Consider the following 19,347-nt stretch of genomic DNA (forward strand, 5'->3'; position numbering starts at 1 on the left):
TGTTGTTGTTGACCGAGCTCCTCACTACACGTCTACTCGATCCGCCATCTTCAAGGAAGGCCTGGTAGTGTAGTGGTTAAAAATCTGGCTGCGAACCCCGGGGTTCTTAGTTATTTTAACTAAGATCCAATTATTAGGCATTTAGTCATTTTCAATATTTACTGTAATAAAAAATCATGAAGAAATCTTTCCATATACCTCTTGGTATACATCCCTAAAATGTTGAAATATATAAATGTACAATAACAGAACCAAAGAGAGTGCCTATTTATAAGAGTTTTGGTAATTACTGACAGAGTGACCTCCATAGATTACATAAATTTACAAACCTGTTGAAAGATTTTGTCTTTAAAAAATGTATATGTTAAATGCTCATATGACTTTATATTATGATCAGCACTGGACTGTGCACCACAAGATTGGCAGTTCAAACCCACCAGCTGCTCTTCGGAAACACTATACAAAGTCACTATGAGTCCAAGTTGACACGATGATACTTAACAACAACAATGCAAATCAATGAGAGAAGTTTGTTTACCTCTCAAGTGGAGTAAATTACTGGGGATGATCACATAATAACTGCTGATCTACTGCTTAATAGTTTCAAGCAGGGCACATGGAGGACATATTTTAATATTGATTTAATAATGCCTTGCTAAATAAAGGAAGTCATTTGGGACACTGAAAAGAGGAATGAACAAAAAATGAAGGGACATGGATTCTGGTCCTGGCTCTGCCACTAACCAGGTATGTGACTTTGTGAAACCATTTGAGGCTGGGTCTCATTTTCGTAATCTTACAACAGGGTTGTTTTAACATTGAAATAAAGGGTGCAGAAAAACTTCTGTGAACTGTAAAGGACTACTTAATGTAAGAAATGACAATTACTGTAAATTGTTTACAGTGGCAAAAACTTCTTAAAATTGTGACATTTCATATCAAGATGAATAGTATGTTGAGGGCAGTTACTAATTTGGGAGGGTGTTTGTGAAATGGGTGAGGATTCTATAGTCTATAGCCCACTAAGCATACTCTTCTATAATTAAGAAATTCTCTACTAGCAGATCTGATGGTTTAAAAGTTTCAAACAGACCTTCATTTTTTAAGACCTCTTTATCCCATGTGAATTGTAAAATGCACTGTTTTATATTCACTACTCCCACCCACACCCCACATGTGTCTCTTCCCTTCCCCCCATGTAAGGGCTGCTTTGGACTTGCTTGTACATATGGTTGAAGGATAATTTGACTTAATTTGTTTACAGGAATTTACAAGGGTGAACTTTATTCAGCTGTCTTCTTTTTGATTCCCATAACTTCTGGATCTCTCAAAGGTATGTGCATTTTACACTGAAATTTACTTTGGCAATTGAACACATGACACATAATGTGAAAAGAATATTTTCCTGTGATATAAGTAGTCATATTTTTGAGTGCTATCTAAATGAATTGCATTGTTTTTAACATTTAAAAACTTATTTGATCATTGTATATAGAGACAAGTTTGTGTGTATACTGTACAGTTGTTACAGAATCTTTGCAAAACCACATATGAAGACTGGCCATAGTATTTGAATAATTCTGTGACTTGTCCTGTATACAACTACTAAAGTCAGTGAGACTTCTTGGCCAATAGGACCATCTGTAGAGTGAGTGAGAACAGCAGTGGCCAGTAGGATATTTGCACACTCACTTAATACAGTAAACCCAGAACTTGTATAAGGTTTGAACCTGTCAGAGAAAGCAAACTTAAATAAAGAGTGGTAAGACTGCACCCTGTCAAAGACAGAGAATTTGCGAGACCTGGAAAAACAAAGCTGTCCCATTGAGTTCCAGCTCTCACAGGTTTCACTGTATTTCTCTGTATTTCACTGTATTTCTGACTACAAATACACATAAAATTTCTCTGTGTCAATGGAAAAATATTTCCATTTGGAAGATTTTACTGAAAAATGTTTGTCTCCTAAAATGAACATTATAATTGTTAGGAAAGGCATTCAGTTCATTTATTTTTTAAATAGTAAATTCATTTACCTATCCATTCATCTGTCTGTATATTGACCCATTCAAATAATAAATGTTTATTGAAAGACTGGGTGAAGGTCTTTGTGCCTTTACTTCAGATAAACGTGCCACTGTAGATACAATTAAACTGGAATATTTAGAGAATATTTGCTACTATATTCTGCTACTATATACTCTGTTAGGTGGAATAACACCTTTTCTTCAGATAAACATGCCACTGTAGATACAATTAAACTGGAATATTTAGAGAATATTTGCTACTATATTCTGCTACTATATACTCTGTTAGGTGGAATATATAAGAAAAGGTGGAGAGATGGGGAGACTCATTAAAAATATTGGTTAATATTTTTATTGGTTACTAAGTAGGTAGTAGAAAACATTGATTTTTCTCCTTTGATTACGTTATCTGGCATCATTATTCAAATATGAATTCTCATTTCAATTTATTAAAAAAATCACATGGATGATTTGAATCTGTGGTAAGTCTGTGGCATCCCTTGATGTTTTCTTTTAAAGTACATAAAGACTGAAATCTCTGCAATCTTGGAATCTGTACTGATTTTCCAAAATAAAAAGGGTACAGTTCTTATTAAAAGTTTTGTTAATTGGGATTTAATTAATTAATCTCTGTAATGGGATTTTTAAATTGGTTTGTCAGTTTTGACATAGTTCTATTTGTCATTATTCTAAAGTTTCTGTTTTTAAAGGAAAGTTATTGCCAAGAATTCAGATCACTATTGTTGTTGCTGTTAAGTGCCGTCGAGTCAGTTCCAACTGACAGCGCCCCTGTATAGGGTTTCTGAGGAGCAGCTGATGAGCTTGAACCACCAACCTTGCAGTTCAAACAGACCTTGCAGTCCAGCACATTATCCCTCAGCAGGGGGCTAAAAAAAGTAAGATCAGAAAATAAAATGTTGGATTAAAAAAAAATCTGAAGGAAATCAAGATTTTCACATATTGTGTCATTTGTGAAAAGGATTTTCTTAATTTGGAAATTGTGAGTCTGCCAGTTGTGTAATATTAACTGAAAGGTGTTTTTTTTCATTCTAAGAAGGTTTAAATGTGTGAAAATGTTAGTCTTACTAACCTAATATGAATGAATAGATTAGAATGCAGCAAAAATGCCTAATAGGCTAAGAGACCACACAGTTAGGAAAATAATTGGCACTAAATATTTAAAAGGTTCAAAGGGCAGCTAGTTTTTTCCACCTAGAGAAACAACATGGTATAGTTAGAAAAGTTATTGCTTGTCAATCAGAAAACCTGGGATTTTCTCCCAGTTTTATACTACTAATATCATCGTTTGCCAGTCACTTCTTCACTCTACGTCTTGGTTTTCTCATATTTACAATAAAAAGTTTGGGATGAATAACTCCAAATTTCTTCCTGTTTGAACACCATGATATTTAGAAAATTGAGAACTCTTTTAAAGTTTGCAATAAAGAATCAAGATTGTCAATTAAATTGGAACATGCCAATTCCTCATGTATTGACATTGTTAGGTTTCAAAGACCAGGTTGTTAGGAGGAAATTGGCATTAAAAAAAATGGAGAACTACATCATTACATAGCTGCCAAATGACATCATTACATAACTGCCAAATGACATCATTACATAACTGCCAAACCACTGAAAATCATGCACATAACCTTAATTATCACAGCCAGCAATCCTCTGCCCTTACACCTTGTCATTTTTATTGCAAGATGTATGTCATCAAAGTGCCTAACAATCAGATATTCAGTCATTTTTTTCTCATAAATGCAACAGGTTGGCTAACAAGTTTTAGTTGATAAGTGAGCAGTAGGTGTGCACACAGTAGTTTAAAAGATAGCTAATAGTTTAAGTGGTTTAGTGAGTTGTTAATATATTTATTTTAATAGAATATTTACTTTAAAGGATATTTAATAGGACACTTATTCTTTTGGAGTCCTGGTGTGGCACTGTGGGCTGATGATAGGAATTTTTCCACCATCTCTGTTCAAATATGTAGTCAATTTGATTTCTGTACCTTCCTTCTGGTGAGGTTCATATATATAGCCATTTTTTATGTTGTTTAAAAAGATTTGAAGAAAATATTTAAGCCCCGACTTACAATATTGAAGGATTCTATAGGCAATAGGGAGTCCTGGTATGGCACTACGACTTAATGCACTGGACCAGCTGCTCCTCAGAAACCCTATACAGGGTCGCTATGGGTCGGAACCGACTCGATGGCACTTAACAACAACAGCAGCAACAAATTAATTGTTTTAACTTCAGTATCGAGTTTATAGTAAATGCATTCAAATAGAAGTTGAGTTAGTAGTCTCAAATTTTCATTCTTGATGAAAATGCTTAACTTTGGATTACTGCTATGTATCTCCTCTTGTCTGTCTCTTAAAATTGAACAAACTGCATACTTTCTCCCTCTTGCAAGGTGGTCATTCAAGGTCAAGCATCTCAGTGTACCCAGGAACCAGCCAAGTGAATAACCCAATGTCTTCAGACTTCAGTGCTTTCAATCTGGCACCCTTCATGAGCATTGAGTTCATATTACAGCATTTAAAATATATTCTCCTTCATCTACATATCACAGCAATAACAATCTGGGCACAGGACAGTGCCTGGGAGCAAATAACCACTTGGAGGTAACGACCTAACAGGCAGCTGAGGATCACTGACTCTTCCTAGTCAGTTCTTCATCCCTATAAAATGCCCTATTCCTGAGGTGCCAAGCTTTCAATAATTTTTCCCTTCTTACATCAGATTAAGTAGAGACCATAAATAATAGTGTTTAATACATGTGTCAATGCAATTAAATATCAACAATTCTAGTACTAATACAGATGGCTATTCTGGTCAGACTCAAAGAGGAAGCGATAAATGAAGTTCATGAATCATAATATTTTAGAAATGGCTTTCACCTTATTGATTTTAAGTGAACTGTAAGTAAGAATTCATATGGTTTAGGGGAGCAGTTCCCTTTCTTTTGCTCCTTATTTCACTGATGAATGATCCGATTTAGAAATAATAAAAAAGGCCACTGACATATATATTTTCAATGGTTTTTTAAAATATCTTTTGAAAATACCCCCTTCTTTTTTAGCACTAGATGCATTTTGGGGTTATGTATAACTTTGAACTCATTTACAAATACAACTTTGCAAATATTCTTTCCTAGAAGAAGCACTTTTCATTCATTTATTACTGTGGCAAACATTTAATTTAAAGTGTTAAAAGCTGTAAGCTTGAGGACTAAGGTGTGCCTGACCTAAGCCATGGTATTTTCAGTAACCTCATATGCATGTGAAAGCTGGACAGTGAATAAGGAAGACCATAGAAGAATTCATGCTTTTGATTTATGGTGTTGGAGGAGAATACTGAAAGTGCCATGGGCTGCCAAAAGAACCAATAGATTTGTTTTGGAAGAAGTGCAGCCAGAGTGCTCCTTTGAGGCCAGGATGGCTAAACTTCGTCTCTCATACTTTGGACATATTGTAAAGAGGTACCAGTTGCTGGAGAAGGACATCATGTTTGGTAAGGTGGAGGGTCAGAGAAAAAGAGGAAGACCCCCAACGAGATGGATTGGCCAAGCAGCAGCATCGATGGACTCAAGTGTGGCAGCAGTAGTGAGGTTGGCCCAGGATCAGGCAGTGTTTCTTTCTACTGTGCATAGGGTCGCTATGAGTCGGTGCTGACTCGATGGCACCTAACAACAACAACAAACAAAGTGCCAGGTACTATGCTAGATGCTGGGAACCACAAATAAATAAGGGACATGGTTCCCACTCACAACTTTCTAGTGAAGATGTGGAAAGTGACCTATACACAGTACTGTATGTGTGGAGTTTATATGAATTCATTTGCTCATGGCATTCATGTTATCTTCTAAATAAAAAAGAATTCACCTGTTAGAACCTACTTATAGCAATAATATATGTAATCTCAGTGAACTTCCCTCAACCTCCAGCCAAATATAAATATACATACACACACAGGAATCACTTGGCTTGATTGTCCGAATGGCCCAACAAAGATGCGCCTGCCCTAATTTCTGGAAACTGTGAATATGATAGATTACTTGGAAAAGAGGAATTAAGGTAGTAGGTGAAATTAAGGTTGCTAACCAGCTGGCCTTAAAGTAAGGAGATTATTCTGGTTATCAAGGAGTGGCCGTGTAACCAACCACAAATGCCCTTAAAAATGAAAGAAGAAGGTAGAAGAGAAAACTAGACAGATGGCAGCAATGGAAGGACTAGGTCCACTGTTGGCATTGGAATACATGGATACGGCCCCAAACCAAGGAGTGGAGGTGCCCTCTAGAAGCCGGAAAGAACAAATAAATTATTTATCTCCTAGAACCTCTAGAAAGGAGCATAGTCCTTTGAACACTTTGATTTTGATCCACGGAGACCCATTTTGTAAATTTGACAGACAGAACTGTAAGATAAGGACTTTGTGTTGTTTTTTAACCACCAGGTTTGTGCTAATGTTACAACAGCCAATGGAAACAAACTGTGATGCTTACAAGAGTGGAAAATTTGAGGAGGAGCCTCTAGTTGTTAGTTGTAATTGCTGAAAGGTGTGGTTCATGTTGATTTTGAAGCTCAGGCATCTTTGTTTGGTGGCCATTCCTCCTATATTTCTATGGCTGACCTCCCATCAGAAGTATAGTGATTTGTGAGGTCCCTGGATAAGCTGACACCTTTGTGGTGCCCTCACATCTACTCTCATGGAGAATTAATTCCTCTTTCCAACTTCTCCCTTCCACTCCTACCCTCTGCCTTGATAGCCAGGATACAAATTTGTAGAGAGGTAAAAACTGAAAAAATGTGTTGCTTCTTTCAGAATACACCTAAGACACTGAGAATAAGATAGGTACTGTTGTTATGTGCTGTGGAGTCGGTTCCAACTCATAGTGACCCTGTACAGGGTTTCCGAGGCTGTAAGTCTTTACGGGAGCAGAAAGCCTTATCTTTCTCTCATGGAACAGCTGGTAGTTTCGAACTGCTGACCCTGAGCTTAGCAGCCCAATTTGTAACCACTACGCTACCAGAGCTCCTTAAGATAGGTACTAGTTTCCCAATAAATTATCCTGTTTTGGGTTATACAACAAGCATAAAGTTGGAAATTGAGTATAGTTTGAAACCAGATGGTCAGGATTACCTGAATAGCCAATATAATCTCTTCTCTCCCTTGTTTTTTTTCTGTGCTGTGTGGCACAGTGGGCCTGGACTGCAAGGGTCGGTTTGAATTGTAAGGTCAGCGCTTCGAGCGCACCAGCTGCTCCTGAAACCCTATACAGGGTCGCTGTGAGTCGGAACCGACTCAACGGCACTTAACAACAACAACAACATAGCAATGTAGAAGGAGCCCTGGTAGCCTAGTGGATTATGAGCTGGATTACTAACTGCAAGGTCAGTGGTTCGAATCAACCATTCACTCCGCGGGAGAAAGATGAAGGTTACTGCTCCATGTGGTCTTATCTCTTACCTGATTTATGTGTTAACTAGCCTGGTCCATGTAATGCAGAGCCTAAGTGTATATGTTTTGGAATTCAACTACATGAGAGGATCCAATTCTGCCACATATGAGGGGGCTTCAAAATGTCTTTGGAAGAATTCATTATCTTTTCATTCCATTAACTCTTTGAAGCCCCCTCATATTGGCTATATAATTTAGGCAATCAGATTAAGTATAATCTCTAAACCTCGGTCTCTTGACTTCTAAAATTAGGATAATAATTGTTCCTATGTCTGAGAGTGGTTGTGAAGTTTGAATGACCTTACACATAACACATAAAGTGCTTGGCACAATGTCTGGCATATAACATAGTAAATACTCGATAAATCTTAAGAACTGCCCCCACTACAGGTTTCCCTGCTATCTGAAAATAGAGCATTCCTAGGAAAATTTTCAGAAGCTGAAACAGCTTATGTATAGTGAAGAAGCAATTTCTGTTCACTTATATGGGAAATGTTTTGAGCATTCCCAGACCCCCCAAATATTCTTTCCAAGTCATACTAAATAACACATAAAGCCTAAAATAACACTAACATATGGAGTCCTGGTAGGAAAAGCACTGAACTGCTAACTACAAGGTCAGTAGTTCAAACCCACCAGAGCTACTCTTTGGAAACCCTATACAGGGTTGCTTTGAGTTGGAACTGACTGAGCAGCCCTTAACAACATAGTGTTCCCAGGCCCAGTTTAAAGCCATGGCAGCTTGATGCTGAGATGCTGAGTATAGTTCCATGGAATGGCGCTTGATGGTACCACTCTCTTGTTGCTAGAGTCGAGTGGCCTCCTTAATGATCCATTGCAAAACAAATGCTGAGCACTCGTTTTGCTTTTAGCCTTTTTCGTAAAAGCAAAAATCCTCTTTGGATTCCTTTTGGTTAACGAAAATAGGTACTAATGTGGGACTTTTGTAAAAGCAGATGTTTAAAATGTGGGGGATACTTGTGGCCCTTGTAGGATAAGCACTTGATTAAAAGGTTGGTTTTACCAGCCACTCCTTGGATACCCTATACAGAAGGAGCTGTTAGTTCTGCCTATTAGGGGGATGCGGAGCAAGTATCAGAAAAGGGTTCATGGAAGAGGTAATGCTGGTAATATTGGAGCCGAGTCTGAAAGTGCAGACCAGAAGGGAATGGGGAATGGTAACTTGGTATTTATCAGATAGACAAATAAGGAAATATTCTAAGAAAAAAAAAACAAAACACACACACACACACACACAGTGATATAGCAGATCAGATAGCCTGGTCTCTTAGAGGAACATCAATCATTCTGTACAGCTACAGGATGATGTGGAAGGTGGGCATAAAGAAAAATGAGGCTGGAGAGGTAAGCTGGGGACAGATAAAGAGATACTTCTATGGCCTATGTCCTAGTAAGAATCATCTTCTCTTCCCTGTGGTGGTGGAATCGGCTCCGACTCATAGTGATCCTGTGTAAGGTTTCCGAGGCTGTAAATCTTTATGGGAGCAGAAAAATTCTTATCTTTCTTCCATGGAACAGATAATAGTTTCAAACTGCTGACCTTGGGGCTAGCAGCCCGACTCATAACCAGTACACTACCTGAACTCCTTCTCTTTCCTGTAGACCAGTCATTTTTTATTAACTGCTTGTAAAATTTGAAATCTGGCATGCTGCCCATAGAGCTTCTGTCTTGTTTAAGGGAAACCTTTGACAAAAGACTGCCCAGGAACACTGTTTAAAAGCCACAGCTATAGACAAGGAATAATTATGGAAAGGTTTTAATAATCATATCTGTGATTATTAAGAGGGTTCAAACTGATGAAGGGTGGGTGAGAGGGCAAGACTGAAAGCCAGAAAACCAGTTAGGAGCCTATTGCTGTAGGCCAGGTGAGATATGATGAAGGCCAGTGGTAATTAGCAATAACATAATGATGGAGGAATAGATCTGAACACAGCTTCTCAAACTTGAGCAAGCACAAGAATCTCTTGAAGGACTTGTTACAACACAAATGCTGGTCCCTACCCCTCAAGTTCTGTTTTAGTAGTTAGGGGAGAGGTCCAAGAATTTCTACTCCTAACAAGTTCCTAGGGGATGCTGATGTCACTGGTCCAGGGATTACACTTTGAGAACCATGAGACTTGAGACATTCTAACTCTATAGTAATGATAGGCCTGGGCCATTCATTAGATATGGGGACTAAAAGAAAGGGAGAAGTCAAGGATGACTTCTACATTTCTGGTTTAGGAAACTGAACAAATGGTGATAGCACTCAGTGTTACTGAGAGCAAATTTAAGCTGAGCTGGAAAAAAAAAAAAAAATGTCATACTCTGACCAAGGACCTGTCAACTAAAACTGTATAAACAGGATTTGTGTTCAGGTCCTGGTCCTCATCTGGATTGCCTGACCCCTGCACTTTTGTCAGTTCCTCCCACCCCCTATTCTTGTGCCTTGGTGCCATTTACTTTCAGGAGGTGGGACTGTTTTTTACTTGTTGAGTTTTAGGATCCTCTGGAACATCTAAATGAAAGAACTAGAAGAAAAATTATTGAGACTTTAGTTTTTTGTTTTTTTTTTTACTTGATTGAGTGTTTTCCATTTCAGATGAGCTCATCTCCTTATTTCATTTTGGCCATTGTCTCCTTTTCATACAAAAATTGGAATAGTCAGGTCCAGATGTAGTTGGTTTGATATTTACCCTAGTGAGTTCCTTTTTATTTGTAGTCAATCCTATAAGGATTTATGAGTGTTAAATTTCCTAATGATTGACAACCATCCTTTAAAAACGACAACCAAACAAAACAAAACAATAAAAATATGTAGACTAGTGAATCCAAAATACGTTTATTTTTAAATTCCCTTTGAACATTCCTATGACTTGTTTATCAAAAAAAAATTTTTTAAAAAATCAAAGTATGTTAGAATACACATGCTGTTAAGTAGGGGAGAAGAAGAGAGTACTGTATAGGTTGTCTTTTTCAGTCTATTTCAGTAAGGATCAGATTATGTACCTGAACTATAAGCTCTCTGTCTAATGTTGAGAGTAGTCAAATAAAAGATCTTCAGAGGTGACGAAGTACCTACGTGTAGTGGTGAGATGAGGAAGGAAAGAGGACCTCGTAGACTTGAAAGAAGTTGAAGTGGTACTAAGGGAGAAGGATTAAACTGGTGGTACACTTGATTTTGTTGCAATGGGGGCAGTTGTACTGGTGAGTTTATCTTTTCTGACATGCAATATAGCTTGACAGACTAGATGCGGTGAACTACCTATGCTAGCATATTAAGATTCTCAATTGTCAGCATATTGTTCCATTAAGAATCTTGTTATTGTAGGGGCTGAAATAGTATAAAATGGTCAATTACAGCCATTCACCGCCAAAAACTTCCTTGCAAAGTTAGATTTAACTGTGCCATTCAATCTCCTTTGGAGTCTTCTCATTTTAGTGACTTATTTGGGATTTGTGGGTTGCATGATTTACTTGCAATTCGTAGACGGGACAGACTTGCATCTTTACTTCAACTGTAGATTTAATTCAATTTCATGTAACATTTAGCTCCCTTCTTTCAAGGAAAATTAGAAGCATTGATCAGTTGGTACCTTCTCCTCTGTTTGAGAAAAAAACATAGGGGAAAACAACCATAGGCTTTTACAAAATGTTGACAGGTAAGCAATGATCTGAAATGCATCCATGTTTACCAACAAGTAAATAATCCAACATTGGATGCTTCGAAATGGGTATCAGAGTTAATAGCAATGGCCCTATGGTTTCTGGAATATCTTTCCGAAAGGCAGCTCTTCCTTCAGAGTGTTATTTCAGCCCCACAGTATTTCTAACCTGACAGTTAAATGCAGCAGTGTCTTTTGGGTGAGGCACAGTCTTGATTTTTCATAGCCCTCCATTTCACCTTAATAAATGTGAAATCACTGTTTCTTCAGCCAACTACCCTTTCAAAATATATTGAGAATTGCTATATGTTCTTTTTTTAAAATGGGAAAAAAAGACAAAAATTCTGTAATAAATACAAAAGGGTAATGAAATATCATTCAGTGTGGCACTCTATCTGAAGTAGTCAGGGCCTTTTCTATAGGCTAGATGTTGAATTGGTGACCTTCAAATATTGTCCTATTTTCATTAAATGTTTGACAAGTGTCAGATGAAACTATTCAACTTATATGACTTTAAGTGGCTGTTTTCGTGGAACATACCAGCTTCCTATTTCATCATAGACACATCTGTTACTACTGCATGCAAACTTAATTTTCAAAGATACATTTTAAGTGACATGGCTGACTATCACTCTGTGTAATACATGACTGGTTTTGATCTCTTCATGTTTGCAAAATGCTCACTTAGTTGAATGGGATGGGTGTCATAGTTAGTGTATGATGTAAACCATCAGTGATGAATTAATAGTAATAATATGTCTTAAATGTCCTTAATTTAATTTACAGCCTGCTTTTGGCAGAAGCATCCTGACTGATGCTTTCATTTTTTTGATGTATGGCGTATGGACACAAGATGAAAGATGCACTTATATATATATGTCCCTTACCCAAGCTTGCACCTACATACTGTATTTGGGTCACATGTCACGTCACTACTATTTCTTGATGTGAGTGCCACCCATGAGTACTAATTTGCACCAGGCTTCTACTTTTAATCATAAGAGAGCACATGAAGCAACTATTCATTTTATTGCTGACAGTAGTTTGAGGAGGCAGAGGAAAGAGCTAAAAGAAGACCCTTTAGTAATTCTAAGAAAGGCTGATTTTGAGTTAAGTACGTTTTTGTAAGTCATTTTGTCATTTGGTAAACATACAATGATTATTCCTTGAGACACATGAAATATTCAATAGAAAGTGAAGTGAGGAAATCACTGTACTATTAAAGAATAGCATGGGAGTGGGAGGCCTGTGACGAATATTCTGACCCCAGGAAAAAAGAAATCAGAATTGCCATTGAGAGGGACCATAGAATGCAAACTTTTTTAAAAGGTTATTTCCATAAAGTCTGAGGAAATCTTGGCCTCCATTAAGATTTTTATCCCTGAGAGCCTAAACTGTAAGTAAGGTATCTGCTTTGTCTGCAGAATAAAAAAGGAGATCTTCCCTTAATCATTATCCTGGGAGCTGAATATCCTGCTACATTTGAATAAAAATGCCTACTTCATTACTGATGGGAACACAGAGTTCAGTGTACCAAATGATTTACAGTAGAGCTTACTGACAGGGCTACCTTACAAATGAATGGGTTGTTTAAAGAATAATAGTTGTTAATGTGTTTGGTATCAAATGAAGTACATAATACCCACAAATTTTGAGATATCTACCAAATGAGTGCTATCTTGTTAACACACACACACACACACACAAAGAGGACTATATCTTTATGCCTTTTAAAGGTAAGATTATACCTTTAAGTAAAATGGAAAGTGGCATCATCGAAAATAGAATTTTGGATGTATCAACAATCCCATCAGATTTTTTCCTTTAGTGAACTCTCTTAAAATGATGGAAAATAACTGAAATAACTGTACTGCAGAGGACCTTGAGAAACCATTTGTTCCAGGCTTCTGCTGGATGTCTACACAAAGGGTAAGCAAGTCATGTCATCAATGTTATAGTACAGAATTCTTTCTTTAGCGAATGTATATAGCATTTCACTGTGTCAGGCACTGTTTGAAACACTTGGCTCCTCCTATCTTTTCTTTCATCCTTCCCCTTATTCTTTCCCTAAACAGATCTTCTCATTTCCTTTTCCTCTACTTGTTTCTTAGCTTTATCTTTGGCCCTCCTCAGTACTGCTCCCGGCTTTTGGGGCCCTTCAGTGTAATGAGGTTCTTGAACTCTAGTATAAACTATTTTTAAAAAATTTCATTGTTTGGAGATTATCATGGAATTTAAGTCAACTTTCTTGTAAAAATCAGAGTAGATTATTTTATCATTTTGCCTTTCTCTCTGTAACTTGTCATTTTATCAAAGAAGGGAATACAATTGGCCTAAAATAATTTAGTAACCCCATTGTCTTGACGTTTACTTCTAGTGTGGTAAGATCACTTGCTGTTCTTGTTGTTAAGTTGTTGATAAGTGTCTTTGAGTCAGTTTTAACTCATAGTGACCCTATATAGGGTTTCCAAGGAGCTGCTGGTGGGTTTGAACTGCCGAACTTTCAGCAAACAGTCTAGTGCTTATCCTACAGTGCCATAGCAGGACTCCTAAGATCACTTATTTAATGCTAACACATTTGAATAAGGCTAAAATTGGATTCCAGGTGTGGTGTGGAAACCCTATACTACGGGGTCGCTGAGTCAGAACCTACTTGATGGTACTTAACAATAATAACAACAGTATTATCACAGATACTGCATATAAAATATTTCTTAAATGTGTATTGAATAATCCTTAAATCAAAATAAAAATTTACCATTAAAATTTACAATTTGGCACATCAGCATCTTCTCTCTCTCTCTCTTTTTCATTCCTGATCTTTGGCAAAGAGGATAAATATAATTTCTTCATATTATATCTTCTAATTTTTTAGGTTAAAAAAAATAGAAGAAAGAAAACAAAAGCCCTCACTAATCTTACTGTTATCAAGTCAATTCTAAGTCATAGCAACTCTATATAGGGTTTCTGAAACTGTGAATCTTTGCAGTAGCATTTCTGCTTCTGCAAAGATTTAAAGCCTTGGAAACCCTATACAGCAAGGGTGGGAAACCCTTTTTCTGCCAAAATTTGTAACATCATTTGTGGGCCATACAAAATTATCAGCTTAAAAATTTGCCTGACATATTTGGTCAAACAATTGATTAACTCACCCTAATGTGATGGCTCTGGTAGCGTAGAGGTTACGAATCGGGATGCGAACCTTAAGGTCAGCGGTTCGAAACTACCAGCTGCTTCATGGGAGAAAGATGAGGCTTTCTACTCCTGTAAAGATTTACACCCTTGGAAACCCTGTACAGGGTCACTATGGGTTGGAACTGACTCGATGGCACTTAACAACAACAACAACAACAAATGTGATGGCTGGAACTGCGGTTGCCTTTACAGGGCTAGAACAATGATTTTGCAGGCCTTATACAGCCTGTGGGCTGGGCATTCCTTCCCCCTGCTATACAGGGTCTCTATAAGTCAAAATCTACTTGAAGGCAGTTAAACACAACTTACCCTACAGAGTCACTGTCATCCCACCCAAAGAAAGTATCTGGGTGGTAACATGCTCTTATAAAGATTATAGCCTAGGTAACTTTGTTATTGTTAAGAGCTGTTGAGTTGGTTCCAACTCATTACAACCCTGTATAGGGTTTCCAATGAGTGTCTGGTGGGTTTGGACCACTTACCTTGTGGTTAGCAGTCCAGTGCTTATCCTACAGCGCCACACCAAGACTCCTTAGGTAAGTCAACAGCACCTAACAAGAAGAAGAAAAGTAACTTAAATTGATCCTGAATTAATACACTCCTATCCTGCTGGGATGCTGTAGGATAAGCACTGGACTGCAAGGTCTGTTTGAAACACAAGATTGGCGGTTTAAACTCACCAGGTGCTCCTTGGAAACCCTATACAACATACTTTGAGATATGAAGTTCCACGAGGATAGAGACTAGGCTTTATTAACTGCTGGATCCTTAGCACCTAGGGAATCAAGTAAGCATGTAACAAATATGTCTGGAATGAACTAATAAATAAATGGCAATGATAGTGATAACTGTGATGTCCCAAATGAGGAGAACAGAATCTCCTGATGACTGGTCTCATTCACTTAAGTATATTAGACTGAGGAGATTGAGTCTAACACACTGACATTTTTCCATATACTAATATATTTAAGACAATAATTGAATCTTTAAGTAAAATTTATGTCTATTCTAAATTATGCTTCTTGAGGGATATCATGGCAGGATTCTACTTGGGCACCACAAATTATATTGATGGGGTGAAATGTGTTTTCATGTCTGTCTATAAAATGCGGAATACTATTAAATTCCTTGAAGTGTCATGTTTGAGATGCGCTTAGGCTGGTTTCTTTGGGTTTGACACATTTCAGTCTGTCATCCTGTCCTTAGAGATGTTGAAAATTAAATGGGGATACTTAAATAATTTAATTTATAAGCTTGCTTACAGCTATGTGGTTTATCAAGCCAGATGTCGGTAGCCTCAGTTTCTTGCAGCTCAGATGCTAGCAGAGCATAAATTGAAATTGCTTCTACATGTCATGGATAGGCATGTAGAAAAGGAAGAGGCATTCTCTCAAATAACCAGTATCAGTGTAGTCTTACTCTGATGCGCAGTGCCCCCCCCTTCTTTTTAATCATTGCCAAATTTTGAAATAAAAATGAGTATAGTGTATTATAAGATTAAGCTTGATTATATTTCAAGGGAAATCTTTTTCCTATGTGTATGATGATGTAGCTCATATTTTTATATATTGATATGTTATTCTAGTTTCATACCTTCCTGACCCCAGCAGTCATTTTGTTTTACTTTTCAAATGCAATAGATTTACTTAAGTTTTATTATTATTATTAATATTTTATTTTGAATTATGTGATAGTTTACATGGGAGAACATTAGCTTTACATTCATCCTATTGTATGTCATTTCATTGCCATGGTTACAATCCCCTCCATGCATCATCAACCAACCAAAGGATATACCGTGCAAGCCTGCCCCCTCCAGGTCGTCAGCACACAGCCCCTCTCCCTCTCTGGGTCTAGAATCCCTAGCTGCTCCATATCTCCACATCTCTGCTTTCATCTCTGATGTCACTGTTTCTCTGGGTAGGGTCCCGCAAGCACTCTGCTCTTCTCCCTTGATGGTCCCAGGGACCTCCACTCCTGGACTGCAAAGTTACTTAAGTTTTTATTGTCAACATTTTGAGTTTCTTTTTTTTTTAAATCTAGACAATGTATATTTTTTAAACCTTTCATTGTGAATTGAGTTAGAGTTTACATGGCAGAACATCAGTTTTGCACTCAACCAGTCATATTTTGTTTCATTGCAATAATTACAATCTCCTCCATGCACCATCAGTTAACAATATTTGCCTCTATTCGCTCTTTTTTTTTTGATGTACACAAAACCATGCAGGAATATATCGTTGTTTAAACAACCAAAGGGCACATTTTTCAAGCCAGCCTCCTGCCCATCAGTGCACAATCTTTCTCTTTCCATGAGTCTAGAGTCCTCAGCTGCTCTATCTCTCCACGCCATCACCTCTGCCCCCCTCTCTGGTATCACTGCTTCTCTGGTTAGGATCCCACATTCTGCTCATGCTCTTCTCCCTTGATGGTCCTAAGGTCCCCTGTTCCTGGAATGTAAGATTAATTATCCCCCTCTATTTGTCACGCAACTTCTACCTTTACAGTTGTGATAATTACAATTAGTTATGATAGCAATTACTATTAAATAAAAAAGAATCCTATTCCCATCTCCTTTCACCAGACCCAACTAGACAAGATGAAAACTATTTGGTAGGGATTCTATATCCCCCTACCTCACTCTGAAACTAAACTTCCTCTTGAAAACTTGTAAGCCAGCCACTTCATGCCTTTATAACACCCCACCCCCCATTTTAAGTAGCCAATGTCTAAGTTGCCCATCCCTATAAACCCTTTGTACAAAGGGGGATATGTTTGATACTTGATTTGAAGACTCCTTCCTTCTCAGTTGGTATTTTATACTATTACATCTATCAGTAAAGGTCAAGTTCATAAAATTATAGCAATTTATACTTGCTTCCTGTATCAAATTTCTTTATCTTCCTGTAGTAGAGTTCTGATCATCAAGCCATCCAAGCTAGGTCATATGGGTACTATCTGCAAGGTTGGGTGTTCTTGCATGTCCCCCTCCTCCACTTCATTTTTTCTGGGAAGTTCACTCTCAGTTCTAGCCCCCAATGGCTGGAACAGTCTCCGTGGGCTTAGGAGTTCCCAATTCTCCCCAAACTTCAGACATACCAGCCCTTCCTCTTCTCTTTTTCATCAAAGATAGACAGGAGTCTATGGAACATGGTCAAGCTCAGACCATCGACAATATTTTAATAGGATGTTTTCTCTGATGATGACGTATACTTCTAAATGCTTCTTTTTCACATAAATGGAAAGCAAACAGCAGCGTCTATGTAATTTGGAGTCTCTGGGTGGTACAGTTAACATGCTTGCTGACAACCAAAAGGTTGGCAGTTCGACTCAACCCAAATGTGCCTCAGAAGAAAGACCTGGTGATCTACTTCCAAAAAATCAGCTAATGAAAACGTGATTGAAGCGCAGTTCTATTCTGACATGCATGGGGTCATCATGAGTTGTAACCAACTTGATGGCAACTGGTTTGGTGGGAGATTATTTGAGGTGGTGAAGCAATGTATGAAACAAGAAGTCAGGATCTCTCCCATCACTGCATGTATCCACAATGGGACTATGGGTAAGTCTATCTGGACTTGTTTCTTCTCATATAAAATGAGAAAGTTAGTCTTAATCATCTTTGAGTTTCCTTGTGTGCTTTAGAATTCTCTGAAATGCTTCCAATTATCTTAAGCAATCTCCATCTCAACTAAATTGCTTCTACTCTTTCAAGCCCATGAATGTTCCAAGTTACATGACTCCACTTTCGTCCCCCATCCCCAGGCAAACACTTTTAGGATTTCTACAATATTTAAATAGAATGAGGAATCTTGTAGGTTTATATAGTCATTTTTTGTTATCTACTTCTTTTTTGTGGTTTAAAATTATCTCCCCAGCTAAATTGCAAAAATCTTAGATATAGGAACTGTCCTATTTCCTTCACTGAATCTCTTACATTATGGAGTGCATTGATTTTATTGGGATGCTGATCACTTATCACCTGTATTGGATAACTTGGAGTATGAACAATGTAGTAATTTTACAAAGAAAGCTTCTGTTCAATTGGTAACAACAACAACAAAAGAGATACAGTGCATTCTCTGAAGTTATATTTTTAGAGCCCTTAAATTGAACTAATTCTAACATCTAAAAGGATTTTTCCCCTAGGTTGTTTGATCTGGGAATGCCATTTTTCAGAAGCAAGGTCCTATTTGGCAGAAAAGAAATCCTTTGCCAGTATCTTTCCTAGACATCGAATATCAACTTTCTAATCCAGTTTACCAATATTAATTGAGCACATACTATATGCCAGATAAGAAGCCCTGTAGGATAAGCACTGGACTGCTAACTAACTGCAATGCTGACAGTTCAAAATCACCAGCTGCTCTGTAGGGGAAAGATGAGGCTTTCTGCTCCCATAAAGATTTACAGCCTCAGAAATGGTATACAGGGTTGCTATATAAGTCAGAATCGACTTGATGGCAGTGAGTTTGTTTTTTTATATGTCAGGTACTGTGATAACACTGTGGTAGATTGAAGGGAGGTTGGTATGTGCAAAGATTGATATGATATAAGTCTTGTCCTCAATGGGATGCATTCAATATAAAATCCAACAGAAATAAGCAAACAAAACCCTCTACTATATCATATGAGAACAGTGACAGAGGTCTATGTGAAGTGGTTTAGAATCACAAACAAGAAAGTTTCTAAATATATCTAATACTGTCTGTTTGGAAATATGCTACAGAAAAGTGACATTTAAGTGGCTTTGGAAAATGACTAGGAACTTGGCTGTCAGAAAAGATGGAGAAGTGCATCCAAGGTAGATGTACTTGAATAAGTAAAAGTACAAAGACTTGCAGTCTCTGGGTGTTTAGGAAAAGAGTTCAGAAGAAAGACCTAGAGTGGCAGCTTAGCTTCCTAGCTAAAAGGCATTATCACTGACTTTTCCAAGTCCATTTAGTTACCTAGTAGATTGATAATATATCCTTGAGTGTTTTCGAAAAGAAAT

This window comes from Chrysochloris asiatica, unplaced genomic scaffold (genome assembly GCF_000296735.1).
Source record: "Chrysochloris asiatica unplaced genomic scaffold, ChrAsi1.0 scaffold00051, whole genome shotgun sequence".
Classification (NCBI taxonomy): Eukaryota; Metazoa; Chordata; class Mammalia; order Afrosoricida; family Chrysochloridae; genus Chrysochloris; species Chrysochloris asiatica.